This window comes from Schistocerca nitens, chromosome 11 (genome assembly GCF_023898315.1).
Source record: "Schistocerca nitens isolate TAMUIC-IGC-003100 chromosome 11, iqSchNite1.1, whole genome shotgun sequence".
NCBI lineage: Eukaryota > Metazoa > Arthropoda > Insecta > Orthoptera > Acrididae > Schistocerca > Schistocerca nitens.
The window spans coordinates 182,428,283-182,455,512 of record NC_064624.1 but is presented as its reverse complement, the minus strand read 5'-3'; the positions used below and the strand labels follow the sequence as shown (position 1 = coordinate 182,455,512).

General features: G+C 44.7%; 2 protein-coding genes across 2 annotated transcripts in view; one reads left to right on the top strand and one right to left on the bottom strand.

Moving 5' to 3' along the window:
- LOC126213015 (coiled-coil domain-containing protein CG32809-like) overlaps positions 1-27,230 on the bottom strand; it is a 626,459-nt gene that overhangs the window by 390,515 nt on the left and 208,714 nt on the right. The window lies entirely within an intron of this gene.
- LOC126213014 (uncharacterized) overlaps positions 1-27,230 on the top strand; it is a 122,715-nt gene that overhangs the window by 66,579 nt on the left and 28,906 nt on the right. The gene's annotated exons all lie outside the window — the stretch shown is intronic.

Sequence of the window (27,230 nt, the reverse complement as noted above, 5' to 3'; positions counted from 1 at the left end):
GGGACTCCGAGCGAGGAGAACTGGTGATCGATTGGGCGAGGTAGTTCTGTGCTGGACTCTATACCCAGCTGGAGCAACACGGAGCTGACGGCATGGTGGGAGGTGGGGAGGTGACGTCAGAAGACATGCAGAGAGTGACACGGATGTGAGTGGCTGGAGGCTGGAATGCCTGAAGCAGACTGGACGAGTTAACTAATATACACTCCTTCCATTGGTAAGAGGCAGAACCGAAGGATCGATTACTCACAGGCAACTAGGATACCTCAAACATTGCCTGAGTCATAATGTCTGTGGCTGCAATCATTCACAGATTACCTTGACTTACATTCCGTAATCTGATCTGGAAATACAGACTTTAAGCACGATTTTACGTGCAACGGAGATATATCAGTAGAACGTTGATTGCGGTAATATACAACTTGGCCGCACCGATCATTACCGTTGGAGAAAAGTGTTACGGTCGTACGCAGCAGTACACTAACATATTTTGGCGCAGTGTCCTTTTTCCGGCTTGGCGTTCGACTATCGCCTACGTAAAATTACTACTGAAATTCTGATACTAATAGTGGAAAATGGTTCAAATGGCTCTGAGCACTATGGGACTTAACTTCTGAGGTCTTCAGTCCCCTAGAACTTAGAACTACTTAAACCTAACTAGCCTAAGGACATCACACACATCCATTGCCCGAGGCAGGATTCGAACCTGCGACCGTAGCGGACGCACGGTTCCAGACTGTAGCGCCTAGAACCGCTAGGACATCCCGGCCGGCATACTAATAGTGGAATTTAGAACGTTTTGCCGTTCCATTAAGTGGGGTGAGTTGAGCGATGCTGATGCATACGGTTACTGTTCTAACCATGCGTTTAAGTCACTGTCGTTATTTTCGACACGGACATTTCACAAAAATTATTGAATGCACGAATATTTCTTTCCCTCAGAGATGTAACTGCAAGCAAACTAACTGCTCTTTTTAAATAAAACGAAATTACGCGGTACTTTGCATACGATTTGAAGCGGTTAAATTATATAAGGGAAATGGCGTATAGTTGGCTACTGCGTGGATGGTGGGATAACTAGGTAACGCCGTAATCTGTGTTAGTTCGGACCCTGCCTGGGCTGGTTACGTGATGTTACGCTCGTTCACAGTCACGCTTGGCCATTGGCTGTGTCGATTCTACGAACAACAATCGACCTTGACAGCGAATCGATTATTCGGAAGAAACCACTCGGCTACATCGGCCGTTTCTTTCCCTCTTCGCATTCCGCAACGTCATTAGAAACGCACTGTACAGGGTGTCTCGCAAGTTTTGCTGTCACAGCTACACAGACAGGCCACTAAGTCTTTCGTGGACTTTTAAACTGCAGAGCATCTGCTAAACTATATGGATCCCACGCACGTGGAAAAAGTCAACGACGTAAATTTTATAACAGTGTAATGCAATGAGGTCGCGTAATATTATGGAAGACTGTTGTACTAATTAGTTAAATTCTGCGGAGGTACTCTTCAGTAGAATAAAAGTCAACGATGTAAATTTCGTTTCAGTGTAATGAAGTGAGGTCACTTAATATTATGAAAGACTGTGGTACTGAAGAGGTAAAATTCTGTGGAGATACTCTTCAGCAGAATAAAAGGAGCTTCCATCAACAAAGGAGGTGGCTTACAAAACACTCGTTCGACCTATACTTGAGTATTGCTCATCAGTGTGGGATCCGTACCAGATCGGGTTGACGGAGGAGATAGAGAAGATCCAAAGAAGAGCGGCGCGTTTCGTCACAGGGTTATTTGGTAACCGTGATAGCGTTACGGAGATGTTTAACAAACTCAAGTGGCAGACTCTGAAAGAGAGGCGCTCTGCATCGCGGTGTAGCTTGCTCGCCAGGTTTCGAGAGGGTGCGTTTCTGGATGAGGTATCGAATATATTGCTTCGCCCTACTTATATCTCCCGAGGAGATCACGAATGTAAAATTAGAGAGATTAGAGCGCGCACGGAGGCTTTCAGACAGTCGTTCTTCCCGCGAACCATACGCGACTGGAACAGAAAAGGGAGGTAATGACAGTGGCACGTAAAGTGCCCTCCGCCACACACCGTTGGGTGGCTTGCGGAGTATAGATGTAGATGTAGAAAGCTATTTAATTCAGTCTAAAACTAAACCCAATTACATGCATGATATTTATAATATACCCTAGCATGTTGTTGAATTAATGCGTATCTGAGTCCTTTCTGTTGTAATGCTAAGCCCCTTAAACTCTTGAAGTCTTTCCAGAGACTGTTTTTGATGCCAATGTTATGTCGATGCGTGGCAACGGCCTTGCCGCAGTGGATACACCGGTTCCCGTGAGATCACCGAACTTAAGCGCTGTCGGACCTGGCCGGCACTTGGATGGGTGACCATTCAGGCAGCCATTTTTCGGGGTGCACTCCGCCTCGTGATGCCAATTCAGTAGCTACTCGACCGAATAGTAGCGGCTCCGGTCACAGAAAACCATCATTACGAGCGGGAGAGCGGTGTGGTGACCCCACGCCCCTCCTATCCGCATCCTCAACTGAGGATGACACGGAGGTCGAATGGTCCCGATGGGCCACTTGTGGCCTGAAGACGGAGTGCTTTAATATCGGCGAAGGTCGTTAATGAATATATTACTTGCGAAAAAATGTCAAAATACCATATTTTTAGATGTTCTAGCGCTAACATAAGAGGCAATCCTTAAAACACGCTTGAGTTTTTTTCAGAATACGTAACGTGTAACTAGTCCTCACGAAAATTATTGCGTAACCTATTAGTGAACGAAAGTACCGGTACACAAAATAAAGTAGTTTCTTCATTTTTACATCGCGTGCAGGAAGCGACAGTAATAATTCCGTTTCACTAGTCTTGGAATGGAACGCGACTTGCTGTATTCCTAACGCACACAGTTATCCTTATGCGGAAACGGGACCTGCAATTACAAGCACTACCGTCGCTTAGCGCTGGGCGAGGAACGTCTCCATATACTAGTCGGATCTTATAGAACATGAAAACGCTTTATTTGACAAGATTCAAACAATGCCATCTGCTCTGAAATATATGACGTCCTTTAACGCAATTAAGAAACATCGCATCACGCAGATGTTGTTGTTGTGCTCTTCAGTCCTGAGACTGGTTTGATGCAGCTCTCCATGCTACTCTATCCTGTGCAAGCTTCTTCATCTCCCAGTACTTACTGCAGCCTACATCCGTCTGTATCTGCTTAGTGTATTCATCTCTTGGTCTCCCTCTGTGATTTTTACCCTCCACGCTGCCCTCCAATGCTAAATTTGCGATCCCTTGATGCCTCGGGACATGTCCTACCAACCGATCCCTTCTTCTAGTCAAGTTGTGCCACAAATTTCACTTCTCCCCAATCCTATTCAATACCTCCTCATTAGTTACGTGATCTACCCACCTTATCTTCAACATTCTTCTGTAGCACCACATTTCGAAAGCTTCTATTCTCTTCTTGTCCAAACTATTTATTGTCCATGTTTCACTTCCATACATGGCTACACTCCATACAAAATACTTTCAGGAACGACTTCCTGACACTTAAATCTATACTCCATGTTAACAAATTTCTCTTCTTCAGAAACGCTTTCTTTGCCATTGCGTCTTTGCCATGAGCAGATAACACATCGAAATACAGCTTATCTTATCACCTATACTCTTCTCTCTGTATGTCAATGATGAGTCATGGGTTCTGACCTACTGCAAATATCGCATGTATGCTGATGACCTTCAGTTGTATCTAATAGCAAAACCAATCAATCTTAAGAAAGCTACTGAAAATTTCAATACGGACCTCGATGCACTGTCAAAATGGGCACAGAACATAGGACTATAACTTGTTGGTCACTCTAAGCTTATTAGCCAAGAACATCGGGAATCCGTACCATCTATAATCCTAAATGGAACAAATATCAACTAATCTCCCTCAATAAAGAGTTAGGGAGTAATAATAGATGAAAATCTAAATTGGACAGAGCACGTAATTGCAGTGTGCAAAAAAGCATCAGCATCCCTTCATGCCCTACAAAAATATAAAAAGCTCTTCCCTTTCGAACTGAAAAAGAAATTAGTACAAACGCTTATACTCCCAATCATTGACTAGAGCGATATTATCCTAGAAGGTCTCACTCAAGAAAATTCGCGACGTCTGGAACTGGTCATGAATGCCTGCGTCCGATATACCTGGGATGTTCGACTTTTTGATCACATTTCACCAGCATATGCACAAGTGTCCTGGCGGCGTGCAGACAAACGCAGAGATTTCCATATACTATGTCTCGTCTGCTCTCTTATAAATGTGCACTGTCCCTCACATCTCTCCTCATCCTTAACACTCATGTCCGAACAAGATGACAAACATAACAAAATTCTCTCTGTTCCACCACATCGCTCAGTCACTTTCTCGAAGTCCTTTACAGTAGCAGAAACCCGACTCTGGAATAACCTCCCTCGTCACACTAGAGAGCTTAAAAACATGTCCGACTTCAAAAAAACAGTTAATAACGTATCTATTTAAGCAACAGTAATGCCTTCCTCTGTACATGAATGCACTCCACACCATTGCTTCCTTCTTTCCTAAAAGATCTTCGTCAGTTTCCAGTGTTTTTTCTTACCTGATGTGGCCTCCTTATATCTCCCTTTCCCAAAACTCGCTATACCAGTAACATCTACTTTATACACCAATATATTAATCTGCACAAATCTTCATTACTATTGCCAATTTGGAAATACGGAAGCGTCCTATCCCACCAGTCTGCTTTGACCCGTGACGTCACAAATATGGCGGAAACGACCATAAAGCACGATTCCAATATATCGCATATAAAGTTGTTACGTACACATTATGAGGACAAAAATACATCGAAAAACAAACACACACACGTTCCACAAAAATCCTAATGACACTAACGGGACAAGGGCGGGAAATAGGGGGTTTTTGGGTGGGGACAAACTAAATATAAACAAATTTAGACTCCCCCCCCCATACAAAACCACGCAAAACGACGAAAAAAACCGACATCACAAAACTCCCCAAATACCATTAAACACAATATCATCTGGAATCGGACACTACCCTTGACCTATATAGCTCAACAGCAGCTCCCGATCCCATAAATTAGGACCTAACACTTCCCTTGACCTATATAGCTCAAAAACATCTCCCGATACCAATACCACCATAAAGCACGATTCCAATATATCGCATATAAAGTTGTTACGTACACATTATGAGGACGAAAATACATCGAAAAACAAACACACACACGTTCCACAAAAATCCTAATGACACTAACGGGACAAGGGCGGGAAATAGGGGGTTTTTGGGTGGGGACAAACTAAATATAAACAAATTTAGACTCCCCCCCCCATACAAAACCACGCAAAACGACGAAAAAAACCGACATCACAAAACTCCCCAAATACCATTAAACACAATATCATCTGGAATCGGACACTACCCTTGACCTATATAGCTCAACAGCAGCTCCCGATCCCATAAATTAGGACCTAACACTTCCCTTGACCTATATAGCTCAAAAACATCTCCCGATACCAATACCACCATTCACAGCCACACATTGGGATCGAACACTTCCCTTGACCTGTCATCCTTACGACATCTCCACATACAGCCGTCCCTGGTCCGAGACGCCGGAACTCTAAGTAAACCTCATTTCTTTACGACATACTGAACACTTCACGACTTCATCCAAAAATCCAAAAAGTTGAAGAAATTTTATTAGAGACAACGCACTGTCCCCCATCATATCCGACAACCGAAAACTGTTGACCCTGTCAGTCATATCAGTACCTACGTACATAAAAAAAGCAATTTACCAAAATTCACACACTATGCCACAATCGCAAACTAAACCAAAAACATCACCTAACACACCACCAGAGAGCACCACCGATCGCATCAAAACGACACCTACAAACACGCCACTCTCACAAACTAAATTCCGCGCCGTCGTGACGTCACACACCACAACAGCCTTACGTCACGGGTCAAAGCCGACGGGTGGGATCGGACGCTTCGGTCGACGCTTTTTAGGTATAGCACCTGCTGTAAAAATACTGCCAGTATTTTCTTTATTAGGTCTTAGTCATTATTCTTTATTCATATCGTCACTAAATTAATCTATTTTTCTTATTCAAACCACTGTCATGATGTAACTATGATGTGTAAAATCTGCATGTTTGGAACACTGGTCCGATGTAAGAGAGGGCTGATGGCCCTAATCTGATCAGGTTAAATAAATAAATACAGCAGCACATACCAATCAACAATACAGACTTAAACATAGGAAATAAAAGTTAATATAAACTCACCCTCATAATTTGGAGCTGTTGGTAGTTGGAAACTTTGGAAAACTTGCGCGATGACTTCGCAGTTTTCGCTGACGAAAGCCCTTTGCTGATTTCTTTCGTGAGAAAGAAAGCGCAGCTTTTCATAAAATGGAAAATTTATTTACGGGCAAGGTCAAATTCATGTTCCTAAAACAATTTCGTCAGTGCTGTTTAAAAACTCATGAAATATATCCCCCCCCCCCCCATAGATTGAGATGGAAACCTGTAAAAAAATGCAGAAAACGCTTTCGGACGTGTAAGTCAAATAAGAGAGACCACTTATTGAGCCGAAGTCCTTTATGGCGGTGAAAGTTGTAACTTTTGTGTCAGACGGGTTTTCGTTCACAAAGCTTGAGCACAATTCACCCAGCTGCTCTGCTAATTAAGCTTTCTGACAATGTAACCTGCAGTCCTTCATTTGACCTCGGCAGAAAAATTAATGCGTTTGTTGCGTACCTCCATTTCTTTAGCACATGAACGCATCTGAATTCGGTTTACAGTTCCCGGATGCAGATACAGCCATCTTAACGGGGACATACACGCACTATAATATATATATATATATATATATATATATATATAACGTCTGAAAATCTATAACTGATGAATGGATGGTTGTCACACCTGTAGATCTCAAAATTCCAAAATAACGTTCCGCGGGGACTTCGTTGACTTCTCCTGTCATTATGTTCTTAAAACTTTTGAACCATAAATACTGAGAAACTACCACTGTACTTTTTCGCGTGACAGAGATTCCATTGTTCTGTACGATTTGGGTAACGAAAACGATGTTCATGATGCGTAATGACTGTCAACGTTGCAAATTGACACACACAATATTTGTTTACACTCATTTATGGACAGTTACAACTTGTACACGTCGCGTCTCAGAACACACTGCCCTAAGTCCAGAGAGATACGTTTCTCCAGCGATATTCTTGAGGACGGAAGTCCATAGACTTTGCGTCCCACTCAGAAAATATGTTGTTTTCTGAGCAAATGGTTTCGTAAAAGTAAATTAATATTCTGTACGAAGGTGAATTTTTGTAGAGTGAGCTATTTGGTATTTTAGAGTCGAGCGCATCTGATACATTACGGTATTCATATCTCTCGTGAATAGTTCCGAGTTTTCACAGCTGCTAAAATTCTCGGGGTTAGTTTTGCGAAAAATGTCTACGAACACACACGAAAATATTATTCCACTGTTACTTTTTGATAAAAAATTCTCTAATATCACGAAAAAAATAACACAATAACAATTCTAAATGTGTCGTACGAGCTGCAATATTAGTAATTGCTTCAGCCAGACACAAACGACCGCTACGCAATCTGTCGGTGAGAGCAGCAACTACAGCTATGGAAGATACGAAAACAGAACTAACGGTACTTCTCCTTCTAACAAGGGAACCTCCCCATCGCACCCCCCTCAGATTTAGTTATAAGTTGGCACGGTGGATAGGCCTTGAAAAAGTGAACACAGATCAATAGAGAAAACACGAAGAAGTTGTGTGGAACTATGAACAAATAAACAAAATATACAAACTGAGTAGTGCATGTGCAAGATAGGCAACATCAAGGATAGTGTGAGCTCAGCATCGCCGTGGACCCGCGGTTAGCGTGAGCAACTTCGGAACGAGAGGTCCTTGGTTCAAGTCTACACTCGAGTGAAAAGTTTATTTTGTTTATTTTCGCGAAGTTATGATCAGTCCGTTCGTTCATTGACCTCTCTGTTCACTGTAATAAGTTTAGTGTCTGTGTTTTGCGACCGCACCGCAAAACCGTGCGATTAGTAGACGAAAGGACGTGCCTCTCCAATGGGAACCGAAAACATTTGATCGCAAGGTCATAGGTCAACCGATTCCTCCACAGGATAATACGTCTGATATATTCTATACGAGACTGGTGACGGCATGTGCGTCACATGACAGGAATATGTTGTCGACCCACCTAACTTGCACACTTGGCGAATGGGTAAAAAGTTTCTTCTACCTTGCCCGATTTAGGTTTTCTTTTGGATGTGATAATCACTCCCAGAAAAGTGATGAAAACATAAGAGTTTGTCACATAAACTGCAACAAATGAATGCAACAGTTTCACAGTCGCACAATTTTCCCTGTGCTCTGTCAAAACATATGTTTTTAACGCTTTCAAATTTTTCCGTGTGTAAACCGTCAAGTCCTGCATATGTCCAAGCAAATCTGAACATGTCCTGGAATTTAGGAGAGTGAAGTTAATTGTATAAAAAATTAAACTTTTCACTCGAGGGAAGAGTTGAACCAAGGACCTGCTCACCCTAACCACGGAACCACGGCGCTCCCGACTTCACATTGTCCTTGATGTTACCTACCTTGCGTACGGACTACTCGGTTTGTATATTTTGCTTATTTTTTCCATAGTTCCACACAACTTCTTCCTGTTTTCTCGATTGATCTGTGTTCAGTTTTTCAAGGCCTATCCACTGCGCCAACTTATAACTAAATCTGAGGAGGGTGCGATGGGGAGGTTCCCTTGTAAGGGCTGTGGCTTAACAATGGAATCCGAACCGCGTTTCGTTTCTGGCGAATCATCACACCATGCTACGAAGGCTAGGTAGAAAGGCAGACTGAAATATTGGTCCGACAGGCATTCAATCTAGCGACGGCTTGGTTTCCATGTGCGAGCTTCACCATACGACGACGACCCCCAACACCTACAGCGGAAATCATGCGTACTACAAAAGTAACTGAACTAACACGTTCCATTAACCCTAGACAGCCGGCCGGTGTGGCCGAGCGGTTCTAGGCGCTTCAGTCTGGAACTGCAGGACCGCTACGGTCGCAGGTTCGAATCCTGCCTCGGGCACGGAAGTGTGTGACGTCCTTAGGTTAGTTAGTTTAAAGTAGTTTTAAGTTCTAGGGAACTGATGACCTCAGATGTTAAGTCCCTTAGTGATCAGAGCCATTTTTTAACTCTAGGCAATGGTGGGCTTCTCCTATAAAACGTCCAACGTATCTGTTGCAACAAAAACTTACCACTAACTGTTTCTTGTATTTCGTTGACTGAGCAGACAATTTTTATCAATTTGGAATTCTATGAGAAGTAGTGAATCGTATTGTGATATAATTCCATCGAACTAGCTGCGCTTTTTACAAAGTCAGTATCGACTGCACCCCGTCGTTACAAATCGATTGCATCAAACACTGCTTTGTACACTGCTGGCCACCGTAAATGCAACACCAAGAAAGACAAGAGGTAGCACAACAAAAATTATTTTATAGATAACATGTTGACCAAGTATCAAATGGTTACGTTTACAGACGTCTGTGACATGTGGTTCCTGCCAGAATCAGTAGCCAGAGTAGCCGCCATTGTTGGAGATCACCGCTGCCACACGTCTCGGCATTGAGTCAAAGAGACGTTGGATGTGTTCCTGGGGTACAGCAGCCCAAGCAGCTTCCACACGTTGCCAAAGATCATCTGGTGTGGCAGCTGGGGATGTAATCTGGGTCACTCGTTGAGCAACCATGGACCACATGTTTTCTATCGGCCAGGGAAGCAATTCAAACTGCTTTTTTGACGAAGAACCTTTGGACAATGCGTGCCACGTGTGGTCGCGCATTATCCTGTTGAAATATGGCTGTGGCCGAGCCCTGAAGGTAAGGAAGGACAATTGGCTCCAGCACCTCGGATATGTAGCGCCGGCTATTTAAAGTACCGGCAATGCGTACTAGAGGCGTGCGAGAGTAATATCCAATACCGCCCCATACCATAATAGCCGGTGCAAGACCAGTGTGGCGGTGCATAATGCAGCTGTCCAGCATCCTCTCTCCACGGTGTCTCCACACTCGAATCCGACCATCGTGGTGCTGCAGACAGAAGCGTGCCTCGTCAGTAAAGACAACGTCATTCCATTCTGCCGTCCACATCCGTCTGTCATCACAGCATTGGCGACGGAGACGTCTGTGGTTCTGCGTCAATGGTAGACGAAGCAATGGACGTCTTGCGGACAGACCACTCTGCTGTAAACGGCGTCGAATGGTACGCGCAGACACTGGATGATGCGTTACAGACGCAATGTGCTGTGCTACGGTTCGGGATGTCACTGAGCGATCCGTCACTGCCATGCGCACAATTTGCCTATCAGCACGTGCAGTGGTGCACCGAGGTGAATGCGATCGACCACGTCGGTCCGTCGTACCCTCCAGCATCCAACTGTCACATATCCGCATTACAGTTGTTTGGTTTCGTCCAACACGAGTAGCGATTTCTCTGTATGATAATCCACAATCTCGGTAAGCCACTATCCTTCCTCTGTCGAACTCGGATACTTGATCAAAAGATGTTCGCTGTTGTCTACGAGGCATAACTGATCGTCTTGTGAAACAACCACAAGGTAAACACACGTGCCGAACGTACACTCGTCGAAATCGCCAAGCCTTAAATGGCGCTATGAGGTGGCGCCACAGGCGCGCGTGATGTGCGTCTGCGCTGAAATTCTAATCAGTTGCATATCTCATCGCTGCAAACTCATGGTGTAAATTTCACTGGATTCGGATGCTTCCTTCAGGGTGTTGCATTTACGGTGGCCAGCAGTGTATATTATAACCAAAAATTCTACGTGATAAAACTTGGTTCTGATATAACATTACATGCACATTCGGCCACTGCACGTAACTGTTTGAAATAGTCCATCGCTTTCCACATCGATCTTTTATTTATTTTTACTTTATCAGCATTGTTTGCTAGTCAGATCCACGTGTTACTCGCAGTGAGATGATAGGTTTTGTGTGGGAGACATTATATGAACCAATGCTGTCAAGCTTGATACAGGGTGACAATTATTGAACTATATGGAGAAAAACATAAATTAAGAGGGTAATCCCAAAAGTAAGGTCTCCTATTTATTATAAGTACATAGACCTGTTTATTTGTACAATGGTTTACATCAGTTTACAGCTTGAACATTTAGCTGCTTTTCGACATAATCACCATTTCTGTCGATACATTTTTGTAGTTTTTGTATGCCCACGTCATACCAGCTCGCCGCCATGCTGTTCAGAAAGTTATGAACCTCTTCTTTCACCTCGTCGTCGGAGCTGAATGGCTGGGACCACAATTAACGCTGACAGGTACTGTGAAAAAACTCAAACGGGCAATTCAGAACCGGAGAAGAGGAATGTTGAGCAGGGGCGTACACATTCTCCATGACAACGCTCGCCCACACATCGCTCGGCAAGCCGTTGCTCTCATTCAGCAGTTTCAGTGAAACATAATCACCCACCCAATCTACAGGGTGTTACAAAAAGGTACGGCCAAACTTTCAGGAAACATTCCTCACACACAAATAAAGAAAAGATGTTATGCGGACAACATGTGTCCGGAAACGCTTACTTTCCATGTTAGAGCTCATTTTATTACTTCTCTTCGAATCACAATCATGGAATGGAAACACACAGCAACAGAACGTACCAGCGTGACTTCTAACACTTTGTTACAGGAAATGTTCAAAATGTCCTCCGTTAGCGAGGATACGTGCACCCACCCTCCGTCGCACGGAATCCCTGATGCGCTGATGCAGCCCTGGAGAATGGCGTATTGTATCACAGCCGTCCACAATACGAGCACGAAGAGTCTCTACATTTGGTACCGGGGTTGCGTAGACGAGAGCTTTCAAATGACCCCATAAATGAAAGTGAAGAGGGTTGAGGTCAGGAGAGCGTGGAGGCCACGGAATTGGTCCGCCTCTACCAATCCGTCGGTCACCGAATCTGTTGTTGAGAAGCGTACGAACACTTCGACTGAAATGTGCAGGAGCTCCATCGTGCATGAACCACATGTTGTGTCTTACTTGTAAAGGCACATATTCTAGCAGCACAGGTAGAGTATCCCGTATGAAATCATGATAACGTGCTCCATTGAGCGTAGGTGGAAGAACATGGGGCCCAATCGAGACATCACCAACAATGCCTGCCCAAACGTTCACAGAAAATCTGTGTTGATGACGTGATTACACAATTGCGTGCGGATTCACGTCAGTCCACACATGTTGATTGTGAAATTTTAAAATTTGATCACGTTGTACAGTACATACTCACGAAACTAAAATGAGCTCTAACATGGAAATTAAGCGTTTCCGGACACACGTCCACATAACATATTTTCTTTCTTTGTGTTTGAGGAATGTTTCCTTAAAGTTGGGCCGTACCTTTTTGTAACACCCTGTATAGTCCTGACTTGGCGCCCAGTGACTATCACCTGTTCCCTAGGTTAAAAGAACATTTGGCCGGAAAGTGATTCAGCTCCGAGGACGAGGTGAAAGTAGAGGTTCATAACTTTCTGAACAGCATGGAGGTGAGCTGGTATGACGTGGGCATAGAAAAACTGCCGCAGTGTCTACAAAAATGCATCGACAGAAATGGTGATTATGTCGAAAAATAGCTAAATCTTCAAGCTGTAAACTGATGTAAACCATTCTAGAAATAAACAGGTCTGTGTACTTGTAAAGAATAGGAGACCTTACTTTTGGGATTACCCTCGCAGTTACAAACTATGGCGTGCACACACTTTGTTCAACATGTCAACGCCACTAGAGATATTCGGATTTAGCTTATGATATGCTATCAAACATAGTTCAAATGGCTTCGAGCACTATGGGACTTAACATCTATGGTCATCAGTCCCCTAGAACTTAGAACTACTTAAACCTAACTAACCTAAGGACATCACACAACACCCAGTCATCACGAGGCAGAGAAAATCCCTGACCCTGCCGGGAATTGAACACGGGAACCCGGGCGCGGGAAGCGAGAACGCTACCGCACGACCACGAGCAGCGGACATTCCTGCTATCATTGACGACGGTATGTCGCAGACGAATAGTGAAATTCTGCATGACCTGCTGACGTGTCGGAACATCGATGTTGTCGATGACCTCCTGAACGGCTGGTTTCAGCTCAGCATGGCTTTGGATTTATTACTGTACGCCTTTTTTTTAACATACGCCCACAAAAAGGAGGCACATGTGGAGAATATGGCGGCCAATCGAGGCCCATGCCAGTGGCCTCTGGGTACCCCAGAACCAGAGAGCGGTCCCCAAAGTTCTCCTCCACTACATCAAACACTCTCCTGCTTCGATGGGGTGCAGTTCCGTCTTGCAAGCACCACATCTCGTCGAAATCAGGGTCACTTCGGATAATGGGGATGAAATCATCTTCTAAAACCTTCACACACCATTCGATGGTCACCATGCCATCAACGACTATCGTACCGATTATTCCGTGACTGGATATTGCACACCACAGAATCACCCATTGAGGGTGAAGAGACTTCTCGATCGCGAAATGCGGATTCTCAGTCCCCCAAATGCCCCAATTTTGCTTACTGACGAACCCATTCACATCATAGTGGGCTTCGTCGCTAAACTGAACTACACATGCGTCTACTACTGTAATTCCCATCATGAACCAGCGGCCAACTGTGCAGTATGAATGTCCTACCGCTAACCGTTCAGAAGTTATGACGATTGTATTTGATACGGTTAAATAATTGTCATTGCGTATGACAACACTACACAACACAGTATTGACACTTGTTTTTGAAGTTTTTTAAAGTACACTACTGGCCATTAAAATTGCAACACCAAGAAGAAATGCAAATGATAAACGGGTAATCATTGGACAAATATATTGTATTAGAACTGACATGTGATTACAATTTGGGTGCATAGATCCTGAGAAATCAGTACCCACAACGATCACCTCTGGCCGTAATAACGGCCTTGATACGACTTGGCATTGAGTCAAACAGAGCTTGGATGGCGTGTACAGGTACAGCTGCCCATGCAGCTTCAACACGATACCACAATTCATCAAGAGTAGTGACTGGCTTATTGTGACGAGCCAGTTGCTCTGCCACCATTGACCAGACGTTTTCAATTGGTGAGAGATCTGGAGAATGTGCTGGCCAGGGCAGCAGTCGAACATTTTCTGTATCCAGAAAGGCCCATGCAGGACCTGCAACATGTGGTCGTGCATTATTCTGCTGAAATGTAGGGTTTCGCAGGGATCGAATGAAGGTTAGAGCCACGGGTCGTAACACATCCGAAATGTAACGTCCACTGTTCCAAGTGCCATCAGTGCGAACGAGAGGTGACCGAGACGTGTAACCAATAGCACACCATGCCATCGCGCCGGGTGATACGCCAGTATGGCGATGACGAATACACGCTTCCAATGTGCGTTCACCGCGATGTCGCCAAACACGGATGCGACCATCACGATGCTGTAAACAGAACCTGGATTCATCCGAAAAAATGACGTTTTGCCATTCGTGCACCCAGGTTCGTCGTCGAGTACGCCATCGAAGGCGCTCCCGTCTGTGATGCAGCGTCAAGGGTAACCGCAGCCACGGTCTCCGAGCGGATAGTCCACACTGCTGCAAACGTCGTCGAACTGTTCGTGCAGGTGGTTGTTGTCGTGTAAACGTCCCCATCTGTTGACTCAGGGATCGAGACGTGGCTGTACGATCCGTTACAGCCATGCGGATAAAATGCCTGTCATCTCGACTGCTAGTGATACGAGGCCGTTGCGATCCAGCACGGCGTTCCGTATTAGCCTCCTGAACCCACCGATTCCATATTCTGCTAACAGTCATTGGATCTCGACCAACGCGAGCAGCAATGTCGCGATACCATAAACCGCAATCGCGATAGGCTACAATCCGACCTTTATCAGAGTCGGAAACATGGTGGTACGCATTTCTCCTCCTTACACGAGGCATCACAACAACGTTTCACCAGGCAACGCCGGTCAACTGCTGTTTGTGTATGAGAAATCGGTTGGAAACTTTCCTCATGTCAGCTCGTTATTAGTGTCGCCACCGTCGCCAACCTTGTGTGAATGCTCTGAAAAACTAATCATTTGCATATCACAGCATCTTCTTCCTGTCGGTTAAATTTCGCGTCCTTAGCACGTCATCTTCGTGGTGTAGCAATTTTAACGGCCAGTAGTGTATTTCAGTCGAACTACAAGAGCAGAATATCTCGATTTCGATGAGAAATGGCGTTCCACGTTTGTTAGGCCGTACGGCGGGTGACAATCAGGTCGGTATCCCGCCGCTGTCCAGGGCGTCTCCAGATACTGCTGGTCATTGCGGCTCATTTCGAAGTGGGTCCCATCACTGGAGACTATTCTACTCCAGTCAATGAAATTCTACGCTGAAGAGGTTTCTCAAGAGCCCCCGAACAGCAGAGGGATACCAACCATCAGGGGCAGGGTACTCCAACCAGCTCGGAATCTTGACTGTCCATCGCACCAATTGGACAGAACTGGGCACGATATCCACCGGGAAGACATCCAACAACTCTGCCCATCAATGGCACGCCGAACAACTGCATATACACTCCTGGAAATGGAAAAAAGAACACATTGACACCGGTGTGTCAGACCCACCATACTTGCTCCGGACACTGCGAGAGGGCTGTACAAGCAATGATCACACGCACGGCACAGCGGACACACCAGCAACCGCGGTGTTGGCCGTCGAATGGCGCTAGCTGCGCAGCATGTGTGCACCGCCGCCGTCAGTGTCAGCCAGTTTGCCGTGGCATACGGAGCTCCATCGCAGTCTTTAACACTGGTAGCATGCCGCGACAGCGTGGACGTGAACCGTATGTGCAGTTGACGGACTTTGAGCGAGGGCGTATAGTGGGCATGCGGGTGTTTAATGGTATTTGGGGAGTTTTGTAATGTCGGTTTTTTTCGTCGTTTTGCGTGGTTTTGTATGGGGGGGGAGTCTAAATTTGTTTATATTTAGTTTGTCCCCACCCAAAAACCCCCTATTTCCCGCCCTTGTCCCGTTAGTGTCATTAGGATTTTTGTGGAACGTGTGTGTGTTTGTTTTTCGATGTATTTTTATCCTCATAATGTGTATGTAACAACTTTATATGCGATATATTGGAATCGTGCTTTATGGTCGTTTCCGCCATATTTGTGACGTCACGGGTCAAAGCAAACTGGTGGGATAGGACGCTTCCGTATTTCCAAATTGGCAATAGTAATGAAGATTTGTGCAGATTAATATATTGGTGTATAAAGTAGATGTTACTGGTATAGCGAGTTTTGGGAAAGGGAGATATAAGGAGGCCACATCAGGTAAGAAAAAACACTGGAAACTGACGAAGATCTTTTAGGAAAGAAGGAAGTAATGGTGTGGAGTGCATTCATGTACAGAGGAAGGCATTGCTGTTGCTTAAATAGATACGTTATTAACTGTTTTTTTGAAGTCGGACATGTTTTTAAGCTCTCTAGTATGACGAGGGAGGTTATTCCAGAGTCGGGTTTCTGCTACTGTAAAGGACTTCGAGAAAGTGACTGAGCGATGTGGTGGAACAGAGAGAATTTTGTTATGTTTGTCATCTTGTTCGGACATGAGTGTTAAGGATGAGGAGAGATGTGAGGGACAGTGCACATTTATAAGAGAGCAGACGAGACATAGTATATGGAAATCTCTGCGTTTGTCTGCACGCCGCCAGGACACTTGTGCATATGCTGGTGAAATGTGATCAAAAAGTCGAACATCCCAGGTATATCGGACGCAGGCATTCATGACCAGTTCCAGACGTCGCGAATTTTCTTGAGTGAGACCTTCTAGGATAATATCGCTCTAGTCAATGATTGGGAGTATAAGCGTTTGTACTAATTTCTTTTTCAGTTCGAAAGGGAAGAGTTTTTTATATTTTTGTAGGGCATGAAGGGATGCTGATGCTTTTTTGCACACTGCAATTACGTGCTCTGTCCAATTTAGATTTTCATCTATTATTACTCCCTAACTCTTTATTGAGGGAGATTAGTTGATATTTGTTCCATTTAGGATTATAGATGGTACGGATTCCCGATGTTCTGGGCTAATGAGCTTAGAGTGACCAACAAGTTATAGTCCTATGTTCTGTGCCCATTTTGACAGTGCATCGAGGTCCGTATTGAAATTTTCAGTAGCTTTCTTAAGATTGATTGGTTTTGCTATTAGATACAACTGAAGGTCATCAGCATACATGCGATATTTGCAGTAGGTCAGAACCCATGACTCATACAGAGAGAAGAGTATAGGTGATAAGATAAGCTGTATTTCGATGTGTTATCTGCTCATGGCAAAGAAAGCGTTTCGGAAGAAGAGAAATTTGTTAACATGGAGTATAGATTTAAGTGTCAGGAAGTCGTTTCTGAAAGTATTTGTATGGAGTGTAGCCATGTATGGAAGTGAAACATGGACAATAAATAGTTTGGACAAGAAGAGAATAGAAGCTTTCGAAATGTGGTGCTACAGAAGAATGTTGAAGATTAGGTAGGTAGATCACGTAACTAATGAGGAGGTATTGAATAGGATTGGGGAGAAGTGAAATTTGTGGCACAACTTGACTAGAAGAAGGGATCGGTTGGTAGGACATGTCCCGAGGCATCAAGGGATCGCAAATTTAGCATTGGAGGGCAGCGTGGAGGGTAAAAATCACAGAGGGAGACCAAGAGATGGGTACACTAAACAGATTCAGAAGGATGTAGGTTGCAGTAGGTACTGGGAGATGGAGAAGCTTGCACAGGATAGAGTAGCATGGAGAGCTGCATCAAACCAGTCTCAGGACTGAAGACCACTGCAACAACATCTGCTCATTATACGTGATTCGATGTTTCTTAATTGCGTTAAAGGACGTCATATATTTCAGTGCAGATGGCATTGTTTTAATCTTGTCAAATACAGCGTTGTATAGTTGTGTAAGATCCGACTAGTACATACACTCCTGGAAATGTAAAAAAGAACACATTGACACCGGTGTGTCAGACCCACCATACTTGCTCCGGACACTGCGAGAGGGCTGTACAAGCAATGATCACACGCACGGCACAGCGGACACACCAGGAACCGCGGTGTTGGCCGTCGAATGGCGCTAGCTGCGCAGCATGTGTGCACCGCCGCCGTCAGTGTCAGCCAGTTTGCCGTGGCATACGGAGCTCCATCGCAGTCTTTAACACTGGTAGCATGCCGCGACAGCGTGGACGTGAACCGTATGTGCAGTTGACGGACTTTGAGCGAGGGCGTATAGTGGGCATGCGGGTGTTTAATGGTATTTGGGGAGTTTTGTAATGTCGGTTTTTTTCGTCGTTTTGCGTGGTTTTGTATGAGGGGGGAGTCTAAATTTGTTTATATTTAGTTTGTCCCCACCCAAAAACCCCCTATTTCCCGCCCTTGTCCCGTTAGTGTCATTAGGATTTTTGTGGAACGTGTGTGTGTTTGTTTTTCGATGTATTTTTATCCTCATAATGTGTATGTAACAACTTTATATGCGATATATTGGAATCGTGCTTTATGGTCGTTTCCGCCATATTTGTGACGTCACGGGTCAAAGCAAACTGGTGGGATAGGACGCTTCCGTATTTCCAAATTGGCAATAGTAATGAAGATTTGTGCAGATTAATATATTGGTGTATAAAGTAGATGTTACTGGTATAGCGAGTTTTGGGAAAGGGAGATATAAGGAGGCCACATCAGGTAAGAAAAAACACTGGAAACTGACGAAGATCTTTTAGGAAAGAAGGAAGTAATGGTGTGGAGTGCATTCATGTACAGAGGAAGGCATTGCTGTTGCTTAAATAGATACGTTATTAACTGTTTTTTTGAAGTCGGACATGTTTTTAAGCTCTCTAGTATGACGAGGGAGGTTATTCCAGAGTCGGGTTTCTGCTACTGTAAAGGACTTCGAGAAAGTGACTGAGCGATGTGGTGGAACAGAGAGAATTTTGTTATGTTTGTCATCTTGTTCGGACATGAGTGTTAAGGATGAGGAGAGATGTGAGGGACAGTGCACATTTATAAGAGAGCAGACGAGACATAGTATATGGAAATCTCTGCGTTTGTCTGCACGCCGCCAGGACACTTGTGCATATGCTGGTGAAATGTGATCAAAAAGTCGAACATCCCAGGTATATCGGACGCAGGCATTCATGACCAGTTCCAGACGTCGCGAATTTTCTTGAGTGAGACCTTCTAGGATAATATCGCTCTAGTCAATGATTGGGAGTATAAGCGTTTGTACTAATTTCTTTTTCAGTTCGAAAGGGAAGAGTTTTTTATATTTTTGTAGGGCATGAAGGGATGCTGATGCTTTTTTGCACACTGCAATTACGTGCTCTGTCCAATTTAGATTTTCATCTATTATTACTCCCTAACTCTTTATTGAGGGAGATTAGTTGATATTTGTTCCATTTAGGATTATAGATGGTACGGATTCCCGATGTTCTGGGCTAATGAGCTTAGAGTGACCAACAAGTTATAGTCCTATGTTCTGTGCCCATTTTGACAGTGCATCGAGGTCCGTATTGAAATTTTCAGTAGCTTTCTTAAGATTGATTGGTTTTGCTATTAGATACAACTGAAGGTCATCAGCATACATGCGATATTTGCAGTAGGTCAGAACCCATGACTCATACAGAGAGAAGAGTATAGGTGATAAGATAAGCTGTATTTCGATGTGTTATCTGCTCATGGCAAAGAAAGCGTTTCGGAAGAAGAGAAATTTGTTAACATGGAGTATAGATTTAAGTGTCAGGAAGTCGTTTCTGAAAGTATTTGTATGGAGTGTAGCCATGTATGGAAGTGAAACATGGACAATAAATAGTTTGGACAAGAAGAGAATAGAAGCTTTCGAAATGTGGTGCTACAGAAGAATGTTGAAGATTAGGTGGGTAGATCACGAAACTAATGAGGAGGTATTGAATAGGATTGGGGAGAAGTGAAATTTGTGGCACAACTTGACTAGAAGAAGGGATCGGTTGGTAGGACATGTCCCGAGGCATCAAGGGATCGCAAATTTAGCATTGGAGGGCAGCGTGGAGGGTAAAAATCACAGAGGGAGACCAAGAGATGGGTACACTAAACAGATTCAGAAGGATGTAGGTTGCAGTAGGTACTGGGAGATGGAGAAGCTTGCACAGGATAGAGTAGCATGGAGAGCTGCATCAAACCAGTCTCAGGACTGAAGACCACTGCAACAACATCTGCTCATTATACGTGATTCGATGTTTCTTAATTGCGTTAAAGGACGTCATATATTTCAGTGCAGATAGCATTGTTTTAATCTTGTCAAATACAGCGTTGTATAGTTGTGTAAGATCCGACTAGTACATACACTCCTGGAAATGTAAAAAAGAACACATTGACACCGGTGTGTCAGACCCACCATACTTGCTCCGGACACTGCGAGAGGGCTGTACAAGCAATGATCACACGCACGGCACAGCGGACACACCAGGAACCGCGATGTTGGCCGTCGAATGGCGCTAGCTGCGCAGCATTTGTGCACCGCCGCCGTCAGTGTCAGCCAGTTTGCCGTGGCATACGGAGCTCCATCGCAGTCTTTAACACTGGTAGCATGCCGCGACAGCGTGGACGTGAACCGTATGTGCAGTTGACGGACTTTGAGCGAGGGCGTATAGTGGGCATGCGGGAGGCCGGGTGGACGTACCGCCGAATTGCTCAACACGTGGGGCGTGAGGTCTCCACAGTACATCGATGTTGTCGCCAGTGGTCGGCGGAAGGTGCACGTGCCCGTCGACCTGGGACCGGGCCGCAGCGACGCACGGATGCACGCCAAGACCGTAGGATCCTACGCCGTGCCGTAGGGGACCGCACCGCCACTTCCCAGCAAATTAGGGACACTGTTGCTCCTGGGGTATCGGCGAGGACCATTCGCAACCGTCTCCATGAAGCTGGGCTACGGTCCCGCACACCGTTAGGCCGTCTTCCGCTCACGCCCCAACATCGTGCAGCCCGCCTCCAGTGGTGTCGCGACAGGCGTGAATGGAGGGACGAATGGAGACGTGTCGTCTTCAGCGATGAGAGTCGCTTCTGCCTTGGTGCCAATGATGGTCGTATGCGTGTTTGGCGCCGTGCAGGTGAGCGCCACAATCAGGACTGCATACGACCGAGGCACACAGGGCCAACACCCGGCATCATGGTGTGGGGAGCGATCTCCTACACTGGCCGTACACCACTGGTGATCGTCGAGGGGACACTGAATAGTGCACGGTACATCCAAACCGTCATCGAACCCATCGTTCTACCATTCCTAGACCGGCAAGGGAACTTGCTATTCCAACAGGACAATGCACGTCCGCATGTATCCCGTGCCACCCAACGTGCTCTAGAAGGTGTAAGTCAACTATCCTGGCCAGCAAGATCTCCGGATCTGTCCGCCATTGAGCATATTTGGGACTGGATGAAGCGTCGTCTCACGCGGTCTGCACGTCCAGCACGAACGCTGGTCCAACTGAGGCGCCAGGTGGAAATGGCATGGCAAGCCGTTCCACAGGACTACATCCAGCATCTCTACGATCGTCTCCATGGGAGAATAGCAGCCTGCATTGCTGCGAAAGGTGGATATACACTGTACTAGTGCCGACATTGTGCATGCTCTGTTGCCTGTGTCTATGTGCCTGTGGTTCTGTCAGTGTGATCATGTGATGTATCTGACCCCAGGAATGTGTCAATAAAGTTTCCCCTTCCTGGGACAATGAATTCACGGTGTTCTTATTTCAATTTCCAGGAGTGTATAAGGGCCAGAGGTCTTCCAAGACTCACCGGGCGGGGTGGCGCAGTGGTTAGCACATTGGACTCGCATTTGGGAGGACGACGGTGCAGACCCGTCTCCGGCCAACCTGAATTACGTTTTCCTTGATTTCCCTAAATCGTTTCAGGCAAATGCTGGGATGGTTCCTTTGAAAGGGCACGGGTGATTTCCTTCCTAATCCGAGGTTGTACTCAGTCTCTAATGACCTCGTTGTCGACGGGACATTCTCTTGAATAAATCATCCAATTTTTCTACCCATTTCCGTCCCATTCGACTAAATCCTCTGTGGTGAGTCGTTTTTGTTTGTCTTAGAGTGTACTGGCATGCAAATTTTTACCTGTCATTCGACAGAAACTAAAATGAACCCACTGATGATAGTGGAACTCTGCACTAAAATGCATGGCTGAAAAAAAAAGTCTTTGCTCGCGGAAGAATTCCTCCCGAAAACATGTTTATCTGAAAGTAAACACCGTTAAAATGGGAACTTTAACCTCATGAGGAACATTTTTATTGCCGGCCGCGGTGGCCAAGCGGTTCTAAGCGCTTCAGTCCGGAACCACACTGCTGCTACAGTCGCAGGTTCGAATCCTGCCTCGGGCATGGATGTGTGTGATGTCCTTAGGTTAGTTAGGTTTTAGTAGTTCTAAGTCTAGGGGACTGATGACCTCAAATGGTAAGTCCCATAGTGCTCAGAGCCAACATTTTTATTTATCTTCTCCAGCGTGACCACAAATCGAGACGTTACGAGGTCCTTACATTGAAAGGTTTGCAGCAGGCTGGGTGATACATCACATTTATTTATGTAACGAGTCATTAAACAAATACATATCTCATGCAATAAATTTACAATTTTTCTAACCTAGATTACCTTGATACCTCTGCCTATAGTGACATCACGTGCTTTTATTGTGGTGACTATTGCCGAAAAAACGGCATACCAATGCCTGTTACAAATAAAATGACAGAACCCGGCACTATGACAGCTTCCCGTACGGATAAACAGGGAAATACTTACCCAGGACTGTTGTAAACACCAGAAAATTGTCCGTATGCTCCACACTGCTTACCTGAAACAAACAAGAGAAGGGGTCTGTTAGACTATGCCACAGAATCTTTTACTATTAATTACACATTCCGACACGAGACAAGGCGAAGTGAAACACACACACACACACACACACACACACACACACACACTACAGCCCATATGAATAACAATTTTCAGCACATATTTGTGAAAATTATAGTTCATTTTATAAGTGAACCTAATACGTTTATTTCGCAATGGCAGTAACATCGTTATTAGTGAGCGTGTATCATCGTTTTGTAAAGTCCTATCAGTATCCATAAAATGGCAGTGCGTAAAAAGGATACTTTGACAATTTTTTTTTTTTTTTTTTGGTAACTGTTTAAGACTAAGGGGTTTTCCTCATCGAATCCATGTCGGACTTCAGTTTTGTTCATTCAGTCACTGTTTTGTCACAATATGAGTTCGTTATACACTAAAAAATTGACAAAACAAATGTAAATCGAAATTACGGCAATTTACTTAGTACTCATTGAGAAAGACCCCACTCCCTTGGTCTTTATCTCCTATTTATTTTCTGAGAATATTCCTGATCACTTGAGAACATTTGACATCATGAAAAATGAATATTAAAATACTTAAAAATTTTAGTATTTCGCACTCAAAAATGATCTCAAGTGATTCAAAGTACTCTCAAATCCACTTATGTATTCAGTAACACCCTACCTTGAAATTAAGTTCTCTTAACTCACTTATTCATTTCTTTATAGAGCACCAATAACATTCCAAAATATTCGATCGAGAATGACTTTCCAGTCTGGCACTGCGAAGGTCTCCTCCTCTTTTACGTTTCGGCCTCTTGTTAAATGTGAATTATACATGTTGTTGTTGTTGTGGTCTTCAGTCCTGAGACTGGTTTGATGCAGCTCTCCATGCTACTCTATCCTGTGCAAGCTTCTTCATCTCCCAGTACCTACTGCAGAGAGAAGAGAACAACTTGTATGAATATCAAGAGCTCAGATGGCAACCCAGTTCTAAGCAAAGAAGGGAAGGCAGAAAGGTGGAAGGAGTATATAGAGGGTTTATACAAGGGCGATGTACTTGAGGACAATATTATGGAAATGGAAGAGGATGTAGATGAAGATGAAATGGGAGATAAGATACTGCGTGAAGAGCTTGACAGAGCACTGAAAGACCTGAGTTGAAACGAGGCCCCGGGAGTAGACAACATTCCATTAGAACTACTGACGGCCTTGGGAGAGCCAGTCCTGACAAAACTCTACCATCTGGTGAGCAGATGTATGAGACAGGCGAAATACCCACAGACTTCAAGAAGAATATAATAATTCCAATCCCAAAGAAAGCAGGTGTTGACAGATGTGAAAATTACCGAACTATCAGTTTAATAAGTCATAGCTGCAAAATACTAACGCGAATTCTTTACAGACGAATGGAAAAACTGGTAGAAGCGGACCTCGGGGAAGATCAGTTTGGATTCCGTAGAAATGCAACACGTGAGGCAATACTAACCTTACGACTTGTCTTAGAATTATACATAACACTCTAAAATTCTAATTAATACACTGCTCACTACTTTAAGCAAGTCAGTTGCACACAAATTTACTTCACGTTTCTTTGATGCACTCCAGTCGATTTCCGGAAGTATACTGACGCATGCATCTCGCCACCGTCTTTCTACACCCTTCTCAGCTGGAACATATCCACACCACAATAGGGTATTAGGCCAATGGAGGGCATTCTGGAAAATTCTACAACATTTTCGAACCTTTTGAAGATGCCATAATATTCTGGAACATTCCACACTGAAGCTACAACAGAGTTCCGAAACATGCCACGGTGTATGGAGTACTACACTTCAGTTCACGATGTCTTGGGTAGACAAGTGCAGCGAGTGGTACGTTTGCATAACAACCACGTTGTTGACCCTTGCAGTCTGTGTTTACTGTTATTGTCTCCTGTGTACAGTACACTTTGCGATAAACAGCACAAAGCACTCCGTCTTCAGGCCACAAGTGGCCCATCGGGACCACCCGACCGCCGTGTCATCCTCACTGAGGATGCGGATAGCAGGAGCGTGTGGTCAGCACACCGCTCTCCCGGTCGTTATGATGGTTTTCTGTGACCGGAGCCGCTACTATTCGGTCGAGTAGCTCCTCAATTGGCATCACGAGGCTGAGTGCACCCCGAAATATGGCAACAGCGCATGGCGGCCCGGATGGTCACCCATCCGAGTGCCGGCCACGCCCGACAGCCCTTAACTTGGGTGATCTGACGGGAACCGGTGTACACTTTGCGATGCCGTACAACACTTCATCACAGGAGTATGGAGAGATGGTATACATCTTGGGATTCTGTGATGGTAATGCGAAAGCTGCTGTTGCCGAATATCACTGGCGGTATCCTAATCGTAGGATTCCGAGTGCATAGGTATTAAAATTCATGGAGAAGAAGTAAAAACTTTGAGGTTCGCCGATGACATTGTAATTCTGTCAGAGACAGCAAAGGACTTGGAAGAGCAGTTGAACGGAATGGACAGTGTCTTGAAAGGAGGATATAAGATGAACATCAACAAAAGCAAAACGAGGATAATGGAATGTAGTCAAATTAAGTCGGGTGATGCTGAGGGAATTAGATTAGGAAATGAGACACTTAAAGTAGTAAAGGAGTTTTGCTATTTAGGGAGTAAAATAACTGATGATGGTCGAAGTAGAGAGGATATAAAATGTAGACTGGCAATGGCAAGGAAAGCGTTTCTCAAGAAGAGAAATTTGTTAACATCGAGTATAGATTTAGGTGTCAGGAAGTCGTTTCTGAAAGTATTTGTATGGAGTGTAGCCATGTATGGAAGTGAGACATGGACGATAACTAGTTTGGACAAGAAGAGAATAGAAGCTTTCGAAATGTGGTGCTACAGAAGAATGCTGAAGATAAGGTGGGTAGATCACGTAACTAATGAGGAGGTATTGAATAGGATTGGGGAGAAGAGAAGTTTGTGGCACAACTTGACTAGAAGAAGGGATCGGTTGGTAGGACATGTTTTGAGGCATCAAGGGATCACCAATTTAGCATTGGAGGGCAGCGTGGAGGGTAAAAATCGTAGAGGGAGACCAAGAGATGAATACACTAAGCAGATTCAGAAGGATGTAGGTTGCAGTAGGTACTGGGAGATGAAGAAGCTTGCACAGGATAGAGTAGCATGGAGAGCTGCATCAAACCGTCTCAGGACTGAAGACCACAACAACAACAACCGAACTGGTACTCTTCCCACTATTCGTAGTCACTCTGAAAGACATCATGACGGTCAAGAAGAGGAAAACATTCTTAATTCAGTACAAGTTCAAAAAAATGGTTCAAATGGCTCTGAGCACTATGGGACTCAACTGCTGTTGTCATAAGTCCCCTAGAACTTAGAACTACTTAAACTAACCTAAGGACAGCACACAACACCCAGCCATCACGAGGCAGAGAAAATCCCTGACCCCGCCGGGAATCGAACCCGGGAACCCGGGCGTGGGAAGCGAGAACGCTACCGCACGACCACGAGATGCGGGCTCAGTACAAGTCCCCACGAACAAGCTGATTTTGATTATTTTTTCGGACCGCTCCGGTGTGGTGCTAACACATTATGCTAATAAGGAACAGACCGTTACAGGAGGAAAACGCAGTATTGTCTGACGAGTTTAGTTGGATGCCGTCACGAACACTGTCGCAGGAAGCTTTTCGAAGGAGTATTTTGATCCACCACGACAAGTCCAGCCGTCCGCTGTGGCCGAGCCGTTCTCTATGGCACACAGTCACTGCTTCTCTGGGTTATCAAAATTTCCCTCGCCCTCTGAATTCTTCTGACACACAATAGGTACCTATTTCCTCTTCCATTGGACAAAGAAACCATTAGAGAATGACGATGAGGTAATTTTAGTGGAGCATTTCCTGAAATACAATACTACAGACTTAAAGTCATCCACAGTTGGTCAAAATGTGTCGCACTGTAGGATGAATATGTAAACGAGGACTGTTGTTGTTGTGGTCTTCAGTCCTGAGACTGGTTTGATGCAGCTCTCCATGCTACTCTATCCTGTGCAAGCTTCTTCATCTCCCAGTACTTACTGCAACCTACATCCTTCTGAATCTGCTTAGTGTATTCATCTCTTGGTCTCCCTCTACGATTTTTACCCCCACCGCTGCCCTCCAATGCTAAATTTGTGATCCCT